Source organism: Callionymus lyra, chromosome 6, assembly GCF_982586985.1.
Source record: "Callionymus lyra chromosome 6, fCalLyr1.hap1.1, whole genome shotgun sequence".
NCBI classification, from domain to species: domain Eukaryota; kingdom Metazoa; phylum Chordata; class Actinopteri; order Syngnathiformes; family Callionymidae; genus Callionymus; species Callionymus lyra.
In genome coordinates, this window is record NC_141823.1 from 8,359,927 (window position 1) to 8,377,813 (window position 17,887).

At 40.2% G+C, this 17,887-nt stretch overlaps 1 protein-coding gene across 1 annotated transcript in view; it reads left to right on the forward strand.

Annotated features, from left to right (window-relative positions):
• The window catches only part of celf6 (CUGBP Elav-like family member 6), a 233,279-nt gene that overhangs the window by 130,147 nt on the left and 85,245 nt on the right, over window positions 1-17,887 (forward strand). The gene's annotated exons all lie outside the window — the stretch shown is intronic.

Consider the following 17,887-nt stretch of genomic DNA (forward strand, 5'->3'; position numbering starts at 1 on the left):
TCTCTCTCCGCGCGTTATTTATATACTGTGTCTCAATTATATTGTTTCCAGGCTCATAATTACAAGGACTTTTTATGCACTTGTGCTCCGTGTCTGAGGGATTGACGGGCAAAACATAACTAAAAACCTAATTAAACCTTTCAGAAGACAGACGCGCTGTCATAAAGATGTCGACACCACCTTCCTGTGCCTATATTTGCAATAAAACAAACTTTTTGTTTGTCTCCGAGAAATGTTGAGTACACCGTATCCTGATTTACTTTTCACTGTCTGCCTCCCTTTTTTTCTTTTTTTTTTTAGTCTCATTGTTAACGTCAAGCACTGAAATATTGGACACACTTTTATTCACACAATAAGCGTCACACACATTGTTCCGGTGCGGTCAATGTCGGTACTGTCAGGGAGCGGACCACCGACGACACCACCCCCCCCCCCCCTCCTCGGTCTCGGCGCCACCTGCCGTGACAGCTAATTAGTCCTGACCACGGATGCTACTGGCATGTCCGGGCCCTGGAGTGGGATGTCGTGGCAGGGCATGGGCTCGAGGGGCGGGTACAGATATGAGTAGCCCATAGTCCATAGTTAACCTGAAACCACCGCTGTGGCTTGTCCTCATCCTTTTCGACGCTCTTGCCGCTTCAGTCATTAATTACGCTCCCGCGCTTCTATTAGTCGTCTATTTAAGATAATCAACAGGCGGCGCCCGCCGCTGACATCATTAGCTCGCAAGACAAGCAGCGGCGTTTGGGTGGGGGGGTGGTAGTTGGGGGGTCTTCTTGTCGGCATCTGTGAGCGTGAACCTCGTCGCTTCTGTGGGGAGTCGAGAATATCTTCTTGGTCGACTTATGTGTTGATGTAAGTGTGTCTTAAATAGATGTGTGACTCTATTGTATCGTCAGTGTCTGTTTGTACAAAACTCTCTTTTCATTGAAATATTTTAAAAATGATCTAAAGAAAACACTTTGATTTTCTGGAGTTAAAATCTTGTCTACCATAACCACGCCCACTCTGCTGTGATTGGTCAAACATCAAGGTTTGTCACAGCATGTCATCAATCCCGGAAATTACCACCTCCTAGGGACTCATTGTATAAACAAAGCAGGCGTGATTACAGCTGGCTGGAGGAGGAGTGAAGCCATTATTACGTCATAATGGACTCCACTTTCTTAACCTCTCGTTCGCCAAGATTTCAGACGTGTAGTACTTTATAAAGTAATAAGTTGAAAACATGGTCATAATGAGGGACTTACTGCATCTTGGAAAGGTAAACTTGAACTTCAACATGACCGTAGTACCGGCCTCAGTAACTACATCATGTCTTGCAAAAGACAACCACTTGTAACATGCTAATGCTTGCAACCTGTTGACTATAGAATCCAGACATTGGCTCCAAACATTCTCGAATCTGCCACATTTTTTGGAGCCTATCACAGCTCCTTCTCAGTCTGTCGAAGGGCTACACACAGTCTTACAACCAGAGTCACACACACACTCATACCTATCGACAATTACACAAGTTTCCAATTAACCTCATTTTTTCTTTAACATGGAAGTGACCGCTGAAACAGAAATGCTGATAGTTCCTCCGCCAAAGCAACAATGTGAACATTACTGTGAGGTTGAAGTCATAACCACTGCACCACTGTGTGCCATGTTATTTGAATTTGAAGGATGTATATAAGGGTGGACAGTATAGACTGTAGTTGTAGAGGCTCAATGACACAGATTTTCAAAAAAAAAATCGGCCAACTGATAAATGTAATTACTATTTTTTATGAATTTGTACGAAATACATAAACATTTATAACAAAAAAAATATATATATGGAGAAACACAACATACATTCAAAATCTGGATGAGATTTTAAAAATCCATGTTTTTGAGGAGAATACATTAACAAAAATAATAACATCTAAACATGTTTTTAACTGATATTTTTTAACTCCTGATTATAGCTATTTGCTTGTTTTGTTAGATCTAAATGATAGTAAAACATCATAACAAATAAAAAACATAAAAAAAATTCAAGTTCTTGGAGCTGCACCAGTGGAAAACAAACCTTTCTACTCTTGTTTTTGCATAACAACTCACGTCCGTATTTTTGTCTTGTTGTTTGTAAAGTTGCAACTATAAGAACAAAACTAACGGAATCATCTTCGTTTATTTAAGGCAATGAAGCTTCTACTTGATTTGCTGGACCCATGAAGCTTTGTGCTTCAGTCATATACAACTAGGTGGCGCTCACGGTGAAAAATTTAGTGAAAGCAATTTTATAATTCGACAATCAAAGCATTTAGTTGACTATAAAAATAAGGCTTAAATGAGAGCGATCGGTCCAACATCGAGGCATCTTTCTGAAACCCTCTTTTCATCCTTGAGTTACACATTAACACTTGCATTTGTCCTGCATCATGTGAGTTCACGAACGTCAGCGTCGGATGACAGCAGCTCGCTGCCGAGGCTGCCGTTGCTACAGGCGGCGCGGGAGCGTCGAAAGTGTTGCAGGAAGTTGACGCTGAAAAAAGGGCGCAATGTATTTTTGGGAGAGTCGGGGATCAAAGGCGCTGAGGAATTGGATGTGACAGGACAGGATGAGCCCCTTGGATGTGTGAGTGAGTGTGTATTGAGTGTGTGTGTATATTTCATTTGAGGAGGGGGGGGGGGAAGCAGGTTTTCGGGACGATGACATTGAGCTCAGCTGGTATCTAAGGAAATGAGGAAAGCAGTGGCTGCCTCTCGGATTCCAGGAAGGATTGAGCACAAGAATATAAATGAGAAATATATTGAAGTATATAAGACAATTACAGGTTATTTACAAACTAATGTGAGAAAACCTTTTGTGTGCAGTGACTGTGCAACACTTTTTGTCTCGTCCTTTCATTCCTCTAAAGGTTAATGGGAATTTGAAGGAAGTATTACTAAATTCTAGTTTGGGTTGCAGAAAACTATGGCTTATCCGAAAGCAGGAAAACTTTTGCTGACATAAGCAAAAAAAAAAAAAAAGGGCCCACGTTATTAAATGACGAGCCGAAAATAACTGGAAAAAAAAATGTGCTTAATGTGTAGAATCGCATTGAAAATAATTGTCTGGCAAACCGTATTAGACTCATGCAAGTCGAGCCTCTCGCTGAAGGAGGGAGGAAGAAAATATGACGATCCTCTCGTTGTTAGTGAGTAACACAGACTTATTTTTTTTAATTGTATTGCGTTTGTTTTCTCTGTTAACTCTCTGGCAGCTCTTGGTAAAGAGGGAAGCATCCTTCAAACAATTCATGTATCCAGATGGTAACACTGCTAAAATATTTTTTTCTTGTGATGTTATCATCATTTTATTTACTGAAAAGTTAATTAAATTAAATTAATCTGTTCATTAGCATTTATTTGTATACCTTTTTTTACTTTTGTTATTTTCATTGACTGGGAACAAATTTAAATGCTAATAATATCAAAAGGCTTTGACTATTTTTTGCATTTGTTTGATAAAAAAAAGCTATATAATAGAGATTATTATTATTATTATTATTATTATTATTATAAAGCTTTAGATATTTACATTTATAAATTTGTTAGTAATATCATAATATTAGTTCAATGTGACTGATGTTATTAGTCCCACGGTCCAGGTATATAATAGGTTTACTAATTTAATTGAATTTATTTGTTATTTTTTGTTAAATATTTGAACTGTTTTTGACCTAAATAAAAGAGAAAAAAGCTGGTAGCTTGGTTATTAATCTGCCGGGGAACGAAATTGATCAATTTTAGCATGATTCTTAGTTAAGGTACATTACAAACTTCAGTCTAAATGGATCAGATGTTTATTTTAAATATATTTTTGTATAGAAAAAAGGCTACAGCAATATTCAAATATCTAGATATGATAGCAAGTCCATAACATTAGCTCTAATATTGATATGCATCAGTGTGACTGACGTTACTAAAGTCCATCTACTGAACAAAAGCAAATATTGATCCTTTAGCTGTGCTGATTAAATTAAACTTAATTGAACTATTATTAAGAGCGTATTGTGTTTGTGCAGAAGCTCAAAGTGCTCGAGCATGACAGCAGGGTTTTACTTAGACCAGGTACATTTAGAACTTAAATCGATCAGATTTGATATACAGTGAAATATAAAAAGTCTGGTTCAATTGAATCGATTGAAGTTGACTGTTAAAGTAAATTTAAAAAAATTATATCTTTATTTGTATTACACTAATCGAACCTTACATACTTTAATACATTTAATTAAACCCAACGTTTTTATTTTTCCATTAGAATTCAGAACAAGAAGAAGCTTTAAAAAAAAAAGTGCATCATGATGCAAATGGTTTATATTTCAGCAGGTTATGGTTAAATAACGGCGCAAACAACGTCTTCTTCTGACACTTTATTGCTCTGGCTGCTCTTTGTTTTCCTGTGCGTCAGCCTTCAGGGATCAGCGTTCGCAGGTGAATCCAGTCCTGCTCACGGTTGACTCCTCTCATCAGCGTTGTGCCGTGTTGAAGCGCGAAGGCATGAGAGGAGCGGAACGGGATCCACACTCATAAATCTGACAGATGCATGGTGTGTCATTACCTTCCACTTATTATTCTCCCACTTCTCTTTATACTGTGAACCACTTCAGCTGTTATTCCCGCCTGACTCAGAAACATTTGTACTGTGGCCTTGCAGCCGAGTGATGGATGCTGCTGGGGAGGTTCCGCTCATTGTTGTGGGAGCCGCCGCCGCCGCCGCTGACTTTTGTTTGTGTGCAGCAAACCTTGTATATCTGCATTCAACCTTCTGCGTTTGAAGTTTCCTCTGGTGGCATCATTCAATTTGATTTATATTATTTGTCTTATTTTGAAGCTGCATGTGTGGATCCACGGGTAAACAACATGACGTACCTGACTTCGGTGATTAATGGATTTAGGTTTAAAACATAATTGGTATTTTAGAAAATACAAAAGATTTCCATAGTCCTAAAATTTGGGAAATTAACAAATCCAATAGTCTTGGAAAGATTCTTCTCCAGGTGGCGGATCTTAAGGATCTTGGGGTCTTTCCTTTCTGAGTGAGGAAAAAAATGGAGATTGATTTTGAAAGGTCCTGAGTTCTCAGTCTGTCATAGCAGATAAATAGTTTATTCCTACTCATAAACTTTGCGGCCGAAGGGTCGAGGCTACAAGCAGCCCAAATACATTTTCTCCTCATAAAGTTTTGACTCTCTCTTAGAGAAAAGTATTGAGTTACGTCGTTGATGAAACACTCCATCAATTCCTATTGAACCGCCATAAAACTCTTGAGATCGAACATTTCTAAAAGCCAACTACAAACTTCAATCCTGGTGTATCTTGAGTAACAAAAAACAAAGTTATCTGGGGATTCAGATTCTACTTTTTTGGTCTACTTTTGTCTCTAGTTCGGTGCCAACATAGATAGATAGATATAACTTTATTGATCCATCAGGAGGTCTCCTTCTCGAAATTGTTTTTCCAAATAACAATACACAGCAATTCAGACGATAATTAATGAAAATAAGAACAAGAACAAGAACAAAGTTTCTATATAAAGAAAGTACAAGATGACACAATCTAAGTTGAGAAGATTAACATGGAATAGAATGTCACGATACTTTCGATCCACTCCTGCCCCCAAACTCAATTGTTTAAAGGTTGATAATGAATTCCTAGTGCCACAGTAAGACACTAATCCATGATCCAAATAACTGATAATATCTTAGTTTTGGGGGCAAAAAAAACAACAATGACTTTTGATTTTTGAATTCTTAATATTAATGTCTAGATTTCTAGTCACTTCATCCCAGATTCTTTGGGCGAGAGGCAGGGGACACCCTGGACAGGACACCAGTCTGTTCGCAGGGCACACAAAGACAATCATTCACACACACACTCACCTACCTATGGACAATTTACCCAAGTTCTCAATTATCCTCTATATGTTTTTGGACTGTGGGAGGAAACTGGAGTAAACCCACACAACACGGGGAGAACATACAAACTCCACACAGGAAGGCCACAATTTGCCTCCTCCCCAACCTTCCCAAATTCTGTTCCTTCAACATCAGTTTTAATTCGAGCTAAAGTCTTTGTATAATTGTTAAGACTCATAACCTTATCTTTTTTTAATCACTGACATATTCTGACTTCGGGGGCAGGAGTGGATTAAAAGTATCATGATGTTCTGTTCTATGTTAGTCTTTGTATCCTTTGTCTTTATTATTTTTCTTGATCTATGTTCTTTATCTTTATCTTTAGACTTAGATTGTATCATCTTGTTCTTTCTCTTTATTTCTTTGTTCTTGTTCTTATTTTATTTGTATTTATTTTTTATGAAAAGTTGCTGTATTTGCTGTGGATAATTGGAAAAAAACAATTTCCCGAAGGAGACCTCTTGAAGGATCTATAAAGTTCTACCTAACCTAACCTAACCTATACCTAACATATTTACAGATCACTATATTGGCAAAAATGCTCTCTGATTTTTTAGGCCAACTAATGAGCCACGTCCAATTTGTTTGAATGTGCTTAAACTATACCAACAAGAATGCAGACTTGACTTTCATTGGTCGACGCAAGGATCACACATTTCCACGGATTGGATTTCACGAAAGTTGGATAATTTATCAGGAAAAATATAATTTATCTGATTTTTTTTTTCCTCATGAATTTCAAGCATTTTCTTCACTGCTTTCTTAGACCTCAAATATGTATCACAGGCCGATCCGAGTGTCCACGGTTAAGCACCCCTGCAGCCAGCGGAATGAACGATAAAGCAATGGGGGTGGGAGTAGGAGGGGGGGGGGGGGCAGTAGTCCACTCACCAGAGCAGACCTCATAAAACTCCCTGTCACTTTGACTAATTTGTTAGTCTTGTCTCACCGTGTCGGATTGTCACCCCTCCTTCCCCCCCTACGCACCTCTACCCTGACTCCCACTGTCCTTCTTCCCATTTCCTCCCCAGAGTGAGGAGAAGGGTGGGAGATAAGGAGGAAAAAAGGGGCAATAAATGTAATATAGTGCAGCGGCTGTTGGTCGCACTGATCTGCACAGCAATCCATCTGCAGTCAGAGAAGGAGCAGGGGGCTTTATGGAGCAGAGGAGAGCGTGATGGCTCGATTTCTCATCCACTGTCGCTCCGATGCCAGCGTCCCATTGGAGGAGGCCTGCTGGGCACCGGCAAAAGACTTGAATTAAAAGTTGAAATGACTTTTTCTGCTCTGGAGCAGTGATGTTACAGACTAGTCTGACTATAGTTTGACCGGGATATTAAAGAAAAAAGAAGTTCAAGGTAGTAAGAGATAGACTTGAAACTTGAGGGAAATAAGTCATTTAGAGTGATCAGGATAAGGATTTAGAAAAAAAAAGTCTTTGTGGCAAACTTTTGCGATACAAACTGAACAAGAAATAGAACAAGAAGTATTGTGAAGGAATATTAGATGAAAGGTAAAGACTAGTTTCATGGTCAGTCAATATCTATAAACAACTTCAACTTCTACTTTTGTCCGTCCATCAATTTGATGGAGACAAACTCAAGGGTCGTACAACAAATTGATTTGGTCTTCAATAGCCTCTTTATTCACAGGATGTCCAAACAGATCCTGATATCTGTATTTATTCTTATTTTGGAATAATAATGTTTGTATCTCTTAACCTAATGGACCAATGTTTTCCATTTGCATCACTTTTAGAAATTTTTCAGATACATTTTGGATGTTTAAATGTTCCTTTGCAAGGACACAATCTCCAAAATGGCACATTTTAATGGACTGGGTTTTTTGTTTACATTTGCTTTTAAAATTAAAGAAAACAGCACAAGGTAAAGGAGAGAAAAAACCCAAATGACTTGTACAGAAAATAAATTTCCAAATCCTGGAGAAAAGCAAATTCATTTGTACGGTGGAAAAAAACAAACAAACTTTAACTCTATGCTTCTCTTTACCTGATGCTCCCCAAAAACATCTTTCTTAGACCGATTTTTCACCCAAAAGTTTCACTCATTTTCTACTCACCCTCAAATCGACAAACCGTTAGTCTTCCTCTCGATGCAGTACGTCTCTCAACACTACCATGTTTTTAACTTATTACTTTATAATTTCTCCCCCGTCTCGGCGAACAAGAGGTTACGAGAGCGAAGTACATTATTAAGTAATTATGGCTTCACTCCTCCTCCCGCCCGCTTTGTTTATACAACGAGTCCCTTGGAGGTGGAGACTTCCGGGATTGTGATCCCTGCATGTTTAGAACGCTACCCTGAATATTCAGTTGAAGAAAAGGGGTTTATATTGAAAAGAAAAGCACTTGCGATGCTACATTACACCAGGGATCGGTGTGTTAACTGGATGTGGGGAAACGTGTTGGGCTGTTAGCTGTTCCTACCCTCCCAAAAAAAAAAAAAAAAAAAAAGGATCCCAGGGTGGCTTGTCTTTAAATAGGATTGCGGGCAAAGAGCTAAAAATAGGCCACAATTCACCGCCAGCCACCCTCTCGCTGAGCTGTCAGCGCCCCTTTCTCCCTCTTCCTCGGAGCGAGGCAGACACAGTCCTTCACGTGTCTTCAATGGAGACAGTCGGTGTGTGATCGCTTCAGTTCTAACCCATCTGCTCCGGCGCACACGGTAGGCCAAAACGCTCCTGACACACTGGCCTCACAGGCAGGCTGCTGTGAACTCCCGCACCAATTTGAGGGAGTGTCATCCCCGCTGAGCCGGCCCTGTTATTCCTCGCTCAGAAATGAGGGCTGTGGTGTCCTGATGTGTGAGTGATGGGAGTCGGGGGCGGTCGTTTTTCGGGCAGGTTGGAGAACAGGTTGTCTTAAAGCTTCCTGTAAATAGATGGACTCGCAAGTTAAGTCCCGACGTGGTCGGGAAAATTGGTTTATTGGTGCCGAAAACTGCTTCCATCCATTTTTTTTTTCCAAACTGCTATTTTGTAAAAGACTTACAACTTACCAAACTCAACAGGAAGTAGTGAATAGAATTGACATCTCAAACTAAACCAAAAGATTACGTTCCAGAGCACTCGGTGGGCGAGGGTTGATAAGACTTTGAATAGGGTTTAACTTCTCAAACTCAAGCGTTCCTTTAGACCAGGGGTGTCAAACCGGTCCAGAAAAGGGCCAGGGTGTTGTAGGTTTTTGTTCCAACCAGTCATGCACACATGAGTTAACCAATCAGGTGTCGGCTTCAACAAGCAACACCTGACTGACAATTAATTGATTACTGTCTTCAGACGCCTGATTGGTTCAACTATATGTGCTTGACTGGTTGGAACAAAAACCTACACCACCCTGGCCCTTTTCTGGACCGGTTTGACACATGTGCTTTAGACGCTCCTTTCAAGAAGAAACAGAAAAATTGGTTTAAGAAAAAAAAAAAAAAAGCAATTTTCACCGGTAACTGAAAAAGATTGAACAGGCTTTATGTTAGACAGTGTAGAAGGTAGAAAAGAAAGTCAAAAGAGGGAGTCTATTTTAATTTAATAAAAAAATAAATGAATCTACACATTTTTGATATTGGCAGGGATCTCTCTGGTAGTTTGGAGAATCGATGGGTTGGTAAAGATGGTAAACATTTATATAAAACAATATAAAGAGATGGAATTAACAATTATTCCTTTATCGAACACACTTTGCATAAAACGTTTTAATGTTTCGTGTCTGATCTCCTGATCTTCTCGCTGTCTGCTTTTCCACCATCAACAAGCACTTGACACGGTACAACGTGTAGTCAAAATGTTGTCATGTTTTTCAATCTCACCATTTTCTTTTCTAATCTTTCCCCCTTGTTCCACTTTGATTGACGCGGCTATGTTTAACGTGATGAGTCACGCGTCTGTCTCTGTAATTACCGGAATAATGCATCGGAGCTTTACTGCAACTCGATGGTTTCCACTGAAGAGTAAAGAAAGCAGGTGCATTTGGATACGGCTTCATTGTGCACCATTGGAACGTGACAGGATTGCAGAGCTGTATGTGCGAAAAGGATTCATTAAATCAGGGATTAACAAGGCATAACACTTTAATGGCCTTGTTAAAACATTGTTTTCGGAGTTATTGTCTGCATCGATCGCAGTTTTGGTTCCACCGGTCATGTCGCGGCAACACGGCGTGTATAAGCTAGTGCTGAATGTAGTAGTTAGCGTCACCGATACAATTTGGAAGAGAACGGATGGATATGAATCGGAAGCTGTCGGTTGCCTTGGTTTATGGTTTATATCTGAACTCAAAGGGCTCATATAATGTTGTATTATGAACTCTCACTTTGTAAAAGTGGGTCATTTCCAGCCATAAATTTTAAAGCATGAGTCGTTCGTTTGGAGACGTAAAGCCACTTAGGGTTGATTGAGGATTCCTGAACCCTCCGAAAACATTTTCTGCCAGTGGCGTTTGGACAAGTTCCATGCAGCAATTTACTTTCTGTAAATTCCTCGCCACATATCAATCAAACAGCTCCAAAAACGATTTATTTATTTTATTGTGTCCAAGAGTCTAAATAAAGAGTCAGTGCTGTGGAAGGATTGGCCAAAGAGACTAGGAGATCGCAGGAACAACGGGATGAGTCGGCTCTTTATTGAAGAAATCAGAAGTCAAAATTAGCAAGATCATTGGTTTTAGTCGCCCAAGCATCATCAGGAAGCTTCAGCATAAACATCATCAGTGGTATTTCAGACTCAGAACACTTTATAGGCTGTCTCTGTTGCATGATTTTCTTGAAGTCAAGGGCTATCTCAGTTCACGTGATACACCAAGATGTCGGGACCAGACTGTACCGTAAAAGGAAGTCTTGGCCTTCTCCTCTCCTTCGTTATGTAACAGTGTTTCTGGTGGAATCATCTCCTTGTGATTCTAGGTCAGAGTGACCCAGCTTATTATTTCTTTTAGTCAAATAACTCTAGCTCTTCCACTATATCAGAAGGGCAGATTTAGGAAATTCAGATTATACCGAAGTGACTAGAAAGGACAAAACAGAATATGGGTACATCAGAGGAATGGTTTGGGCATGTGGAGAGATTGGATGGACCCCAAATTTTTGAGAAGGGCATACCAGGATAAAAACCTATGATATTCATGGACGTATTCACAACGACATAAAGAGAATAAGCAGGGCTAGATAATCCAGATGAAGAACTTGCGGTTGGATGTTCCAAATAAAGAAGAAATTGACTCTTTCTTGGGTGACATTTATATTAAGACCTGTGCTTATTTGATAAGCGTGGTTTTGGCTGTCAACACGTGCTTCTAAAAATTTAAGCCATACCTTCTTTATCTCACTGCCAGAGTTCTTATTAATCGTGTGAAGCAAATGTTCTTTTATAATTCCACTTTTTTGCTTAGAGAGAAACACATTTCTTACTTGTTTTTCCTGGTTGCTGAAATAAATAAATGACTTATGAGAATAAATGGAGTGGATTGGAGGTGATTAAAACGGATCAGGAGGGTCACTTTGTAGGACAGGGAGGTGAAGAAGAGAGTGCAGGCAGGGTGGAACAAATGGAAAGGTTTATTTTATTGGACATTTTTTTTTGGTTTGACAGGAAAGTAGCAGCTTTATCGGAAAGTAGTTAGAAATATCACGATTGGTCAAGGTCAGTGAGACTGATCTACTGAGGAAAATAAGTCTAAAAGTAAAAAAAAAAAGAAACAACTTCCTGTCAATATGAGCTACGGCTGTTATTGGTCAATCAATTTCAATAGTTTCAAGTTAAGGCCAACAAGATGGCCAGACACGTCTCTAATAACTGGTCCTTGTTGGATCGATAGTTTGGAAGATGGAATTTCTATCCTTTCATATCCTTCCTTAACACTTTTTTGAAGAATTCTTTAAGCTGTGGAAGAGCCGAGGGTTTCAGACTCTTGTCTTAGGTCATCTCCCCTCCATTACTTCAGAATACTTTTATTCATCACTACGGCATGAGCGGTATAGATTTGCCCCTGGAGAAGGAAAAGAAATGAACGTTCGGACCTACAGGAAGTAGAGCATGAAGGCAGGGAAGATGTGAAATAGAGAGAAAAGAAGGAGACAAAGTAAAAGAGAGATGAACCCTCCGAGTGTAGCGGGTGCACACGCACAGAGCCGTGAGTTCCCGGGCAAGACAGCATGAGCTGCCTATTTGTCAGCATTGATCAACCCATTAAGGGGCTGTGGTGGGAAGCATATTGGTTTTGGAGGCCAAAGGGGCAGAGAGAGACAAAGATAAAGCAAGACAGGAGGGTGTTGAACTTCTCTCGGGCTCGGCAGCCGCACGTCTGCGGGGATGAAAAAAAAAGACAGAAAATGTCTGTAGACTTCATTTCGCGTGACCCGACGGGAGAGTGCTGGATGTCATTCCAGCAGCTACAATGCTAATAAAAGGACTAGCCGGGCTAACTCGGTGGATAGACAGAATGTCACTCCTGTCCTTTTCGTCTCTGTGTGAGAGACGTGCGAAGGACGGGTAGTGAGGTGGCGACGGGTTTTCTGCCCGAGGGAAAAGTAGGCTGCGTCTTCGCCCAGCCTCTGATGAATTCATATAATTAACTCTGCCTTGATCTGTTGGCTAATCCTGCACTCAGTAATAAGGGATTAAAATGTCACCTAAGCCACCTGCTGCTATTGAGCCTCAAGACTTTTTCCGTCTGTGTGTGTGTGTGTGTGTGTGAGTGAGGAGAAGGACAGGCTGTAAAAGTGAGGCTGGATGAAATGAAAGTGAACTTGTGAGAAGAAGAACTTAATGTAACCGTCCCTCGGAAAGTGTGGTTCAGGCACCGGCTCGGTGTGACTCAGAACGGCGGAGAGCTAAAACTGCCATATGCACCACCTATTCCTCTGCCAATAAGTTGAACTTTATAAGTTGGCAGTGAGCAGACTCACACGGGGAACTGAAAAAAAAACAAACAGTTGTCAGAGTCACTCTACGCCAGATAAAAGTGGGACAAAGTAGAAATCGACATTGTTTTCTCTCCTCTCACCGTGACCTCGTTGTACTCAAAAAAGTAGCACTGGTTGGATAGAAGCCCACAGACCAGCGTCCAGCTTGTCTCCTCTACCTCCCGGCCACCTTGCCTGGTTGCCAGGCAACCCTTGAAATGTACTTTTGGGATGTCTAATGACTTTTGTTGCGACGGCGGCTCAGGGGCTACTAATGAAGCTTCCTGACCAATCGTTGCCGTTTAAGATCTGGAAGCTGACGGATCGCAGGACAGGGAATTCGGGACTTGTGGCTATCGTTAACCAGCTTTTGTGTGAGAAATTCAGCCCAGGCCGGCTGTCGAGGAACTCACTTTAAATACAGACACAAAGCTCTCGGTGTTGCCAAAACAGGCGGTTCCTTCTCAGTTCTCTTCAGGGCAACGGTTGAAGGTGACAATTTAAACTTGGACTCAGACATACCATCATTTCATAGATTTTCAACCATATATTTTGTTAAGTTACTCTTATTCCCCTTTAATTTGACTGTAATTTGTTTTTAAAGCACTGAAAATGCGATGCACACATACATCCGCCAAATAAATGAATTCAGAAACTAGTAAAACTACTTGAATGGCTCAACATTATCATACGTACAAATTTTATTGGCCAAATGACTTGGCCAGAAAAACCTGAACCACTATCAAACCAGATATGTTAGTTAAATTATCTTCCCAAGTTTTGTAGACTCACATTAAAGTTAGTATATTTTTGTTATTTAATCAAATGCCGTGTAACAGAATCCAAGTTTAACGTTGGTAGCAAGTGCTAAAATGGACCAACAAAGGTTGATTGTAAAATATTCGAGTCAGTAACAAATCCATTAAAACTTCCTGGATGCAGATTGAACTTTAGAAGAACCCAGAAATATAATGATATGGAAATGTCACTTAAAAACCTCCAGATTTATTGATCATGGAGTCAACATCTCTCTCTTCTTACCAACCAGATTCTAATGCCGAGGCTTCAATACAAGAGGGATGTTACTGATGAAAAGAATGGCGTAATTTTGATGTTTTTAACCCTTTCGTTATCTCAGGGTCAAGCTGACCCAGAGGCCAAAAAATAAATGTGTTTGTGGTATACCTTGTGTACCTGGAAGCCGGGGAGGTCATTGTCATGGCCTTTTAAAGTATATATTTTAACTGTGTATTGTTATTGATTGTTAAAGCGCTTTGTGACCCTGATCTAGAAAGATCTTTACAAATAACTATTACTTACTTACCTCACCCAGAGACAACACAAGGGATACCATAAACATGTGTGTTTTTCGGGCCTATGGGGTCATCTTGACCCTGAGATAACCCAAGGGTCGAGAATATAATGGCACCGAGAACTGAGCTGATCAGCTCATGGTGCTCATTTTAAGCCCAAACATATCTCTGTAGGACCTTGTAGCACCTGTGAGAGAACCAAGCCGACTGAAATGAACCTTACAGATATAGATTGTACCACTTTGAAAGCCAAAATAACACACTTCATCACCATGCTTTATTTGGGTCATCGAATTATGATGGAGCAACACTATTAGTAGCTCAAAAAATGCAAAAGCAAAATATATTCAATGCTCACAGCAACATCCTTACTCCTAATATTTATTCAGAAACTAAACAAATCTATGCTACAAATCAATGGCTGTAAGCTCATGAACCAGCATGTACACTTCTATCGATTTTGTTATAACAACAACATTATCGACTCACACGGAAAACTATCTATTTTATCTTTCCACCGTCCTAATGAGTCAGCCTTTGCTTGCTATTACAGCAGCAGGAAAGCACACCAACCCCGGCGACGACTGTATCTCCATCATCTCCGGCGAAGATGTCACCTCTGCTTTGCTTTAAATCTGGTATAATTGCGGGAGCACACCTAAGAGCGCGCTGACAGCGGCGGGTGACATTTTAGCGAATAAATAGGTAACTGTCAATCTCAATGATGCTCCTGCTCATCAGACTCCGGCTGCAATAGAAATTGAAAAATCTATTTGGAGTGGACGTGAGATTATGAATCCGAGGGGCTGACATTGTGTTTCTTTTTTCCTCCCTCTCGCTCTCTCTCTCTATCCAGCTAATCATAAATACATCACGTGTTTGGGAATGGTTTTAGCTCACTTCTGCGTTTCTGTGATTACACCTGCGTCTTTTCTTTATCTGTGTGGGTGCGCGAGCCGCGATTCGCCTGTCGTGGTAATGCGTCCATCATCCCTCTAATCTTTGTTCCAGTGTCACAGCATATTGCTCGGCAAGTACATCGCGTCCCAGGGGTGTCACCCCGTATATGCTTGTCTATACATGTTCGCCGTCGCGGGGCCTATATTTGGCGGCGTGCTGGACTCGTGTCAAACGCTGTCAAGTGCTACAGCGCCTGAGGGTCCGACGCACACTGTGTCCGCCTCGCTGACTGATCGGAACGGGCGGCGCCTTGTGTCATTGACTGGCACTCACACGTTGGACCTGTCCGCATGGGCTCGCTGGATGGACAGATTCATTGCTGAGCCATATCAGGGAGGAAAAAAAAAAAAGAAATACGTGCTTGTCCTTGTGAGAGAAAGGTCTGTTTTCAGCTCACATATACAGTATATATATATATTTTGGCATTTTGTGTTGAAAAATAAGGTGAATTCTTGACTTCTAAAACACCAGATTTCAGCTTGATTGTCTTATTTTTCATTTATCATTTAAGATCAGTCTAACGTTTCTTGTTTTTATTATGCGTTAAACGCATGGTTGACATGTAAATTCTATAGAGGTGCAAAAGACAATAGAAGAGGAACAGCCGTTGATTTTGGGGCCAAAATATGTGTAATGTCAATTCGCAGATCGTTTGCCAACCAGAACACAGACCACATAGTCAAAATAGTACATCATTGTTACTAGTAGGACGATATATTAAGACCCAAATGTCAGTTCTATCTGGACATAAAGATGAAGGACGGTGACTAGTCCAAACTCAGTGAGACCGCTGGTGTTTTTGACATTTATTGGCTTTTATGCTAACAGGTGCTATCTCTAGTTCCTGTAGTAAATAAAAATAGCTTTTTTTTCAACTGGAGGGATTGTGCAGGAAGTATTGGATGGGTTTCGCCTACTTAGAAAGCATAAGGAGATAGAAAGACACCCCATAATCCACACCGGAAGGATTAAAATTACACAGACAACCACACAATGCAAAGCAATGCATTAAATTTTCCTCTTTATATGATATAAAACCTATGTTTGTGGAATCTTCCGAGTAAGGCTTGGGTCCATGAAAACAGGGCGATTTACAACAATCAGACACTGGTGGGAGTAGGCTGCGGCGCAGCACGCCAGCTCTCCATGTTTTCTAGCTCAGGGGCACAACAACACAATCTCACATGGAGCCGGAGCAGACCTATATTCGGTGCTTTAATGCAGTTTCCATAAATGTAAAAGAAGACGAACAACAAGTGCATAAAGTAGCTACAAAACAAGAACAACAGCAGGACAAACATGGCCAGAAAGAATAAAAAAATGTTGTGACTAAATAGGTTAAGGTGTGGATACGTCACGCTCGACACTGTGTGTAGGAACGTTGGTGCTAATCACTGTCGACAAGTCAACAACGTCTGTTGCCAAATGTTGTGGTCATTGAGGGGGGGGGGGGCTACAGTGTTTTAACTTGTTTGGTTTAGTCGTCCAAAGAGGCAAAACTGGTGTTACAAAATCCTAGAGACACGTATTAAAAGGGCCTGTTCTGAATAAAAGAAAGGCCAATCGCCATGTTCCAGAATGTCAAATGTGTTTTTAACGTGTAACACGGTGACAGTAAAAGCAAACTTTTGGACAAAACCTTAAAGTGTGAAAGAAAAAAAACACAACTTATATTGGATTCTACAGTTATACACTTTTTCTGGAAGTTAAAATACTTTCGATTTCTATTCTTTTTCTGTGACATTCGAGAGGTCGACTGGGTCAGGATGTTCTCTCCTGGACAAAGCTGCGAGTTTTTTGTTTGTTAGTTGTAAAATCGCTACTGAATGGAGAGATCAAATGTGGAGGACAGCTGACCGGGGTCACGGTGGAGACTGTGATTCTGGACAGAGAGTAAGGGGCTGGTCACTGAGGACTTGTCTACCTGGACCACTGATCCACTAATCTCTGGGTGACATGTGACACCCAGTTGGGTCATTGAAAAGTGCTTTTTCTACTGGACTGTGTTTGGAAATAACCTTTATTTGAGCTGCTGGATCCGACAAATTTACCCTTGAAGGATCAGTGAAGTATCCATTTATCTTGAGACGATGGGATTTACTCAAATAACCTGAGGCCTTATGTTCAAAAATATTCTATTAAATTCCAGATACAAAAATAAATGTTTATGATTCAAAGTCCATGATTGTTGAAAGTCACTACTGCTGGCGAGTTTTTATTCAAATTGGAAATGATATGACTGTAAGTATGATATATATAAAACACAAATGTTTATGATGGAAAACAAACAAACCTATAAATGTACTTAAACTGATGTAAAGGACAAGATAATATTCAAATAATTCATTATATTTATACACAAATGTCAATATAAATCATATTGTTCCATGTTTTTACTTCAGTGCCACAATTTCTAAAATAGAATCTGTATTACTACTACCCATTGCAATGTTTACAAAACCTCTAACCTGCAAGTTTTTACCAACACATCATCTTGTTTTTTATTTATTTTGACACTTTAACCCCTTGTTGAGGTCATGGGGGAGAGGCTTACACATTTCCCCAGAAGACCCTGAACAGTTTATCAGCCTGTTGCAGGTCACACAGAAACAAACAATTGATTCGACACAATCGAACCTAATTCAAATTGAACTTCCTCAATCAACCTCCTTAGTTTCCTACTGATGAACTTCTCCATTTCTATGTTTTAGTTCTGAATTCATTTTAATTGTCTTTGTCACAACATTAATTTACAGTTTATATTTCT